A 759-nucleotide genomic window follows, 5' to 3' on the forward strand; every position below is an offset into this window, starting at 1 on the left:
CCCCCCCCCCCCCCCCCCCCCCCCCCGCCCATCACGTCCCCCATCAGCAGCCTGCCAACACACCAACACCAACACGCCTCCGATGCGTGTTGACGCACGGGCAGGAAAATAAATAAATAATCCATTTTGGCTCCACGACATCACTCGCTTGTCCAGAATTGTAACAGCGGATCCAAAATGGCCGACACACAACACTACCCTTGTGTGAAAGCATGTTGTGTGTGTGTGTTTGTGTGTGTGTGTGTGTGTGCTTTTCCCGAGATCAAATCACATTCTTTGGAAAAAAGAAGAAGAAAAAACATCTGAACATCTGATCTTTCGTTTTCAATTTTTTTGTTGTTGTTGTTTTGAACGGGGTAAGGGGGGGGGGGGGGGGGGGGGGGGGGGGGGTGTATTGCAAGGTTTTTGCTAAGTCATCGCTTCTCCCCACATCTGCTGTCTGTGTCCTCACCTCCGGCTCCCGTCACCCATCAGTCTTCTTTTGTTCTTCGTTACGGGACGAAGGAAAAACTAACAAAAAAACGCACCAAACCATCCACTCAGTCGGCTGTGAAATTGTGTCAGTGGGTCAGTCGTGAGGCAACGCGTCGACAAAAAACACGAATAAGGGCTCTCTTTAAAAAAAAATAGTCAAAAAAAACACGAACTACAGTGGGTTTTAATGTACAGTAGTGCTGCCAAAAGTTGTGCTTATGTAGCTGAAGCCACGCCGTGGTCTCCCCTTTGTACAGCACTAGATGTGTGCATGCGTGTGTGTGT

This window comes from Anarrhichthys ocellatus, unplaced genomic scaffold (assembly GCF_004355925.1).
Source record: "Anarrhichthys ocellatus isolate YVR2014 unplaced genomic scaffold, GSC_Weel_1.0 scaffold124, whole genome shotgun sequence".
In the NCBI taxonomy this organism is placed as follows: Eukaryota; Metazoa; Chordata; class Actinopteri; order Perciformes; family Anarhichadidae; genus Anarrhichthys; species Anarrhichthys ocellatus.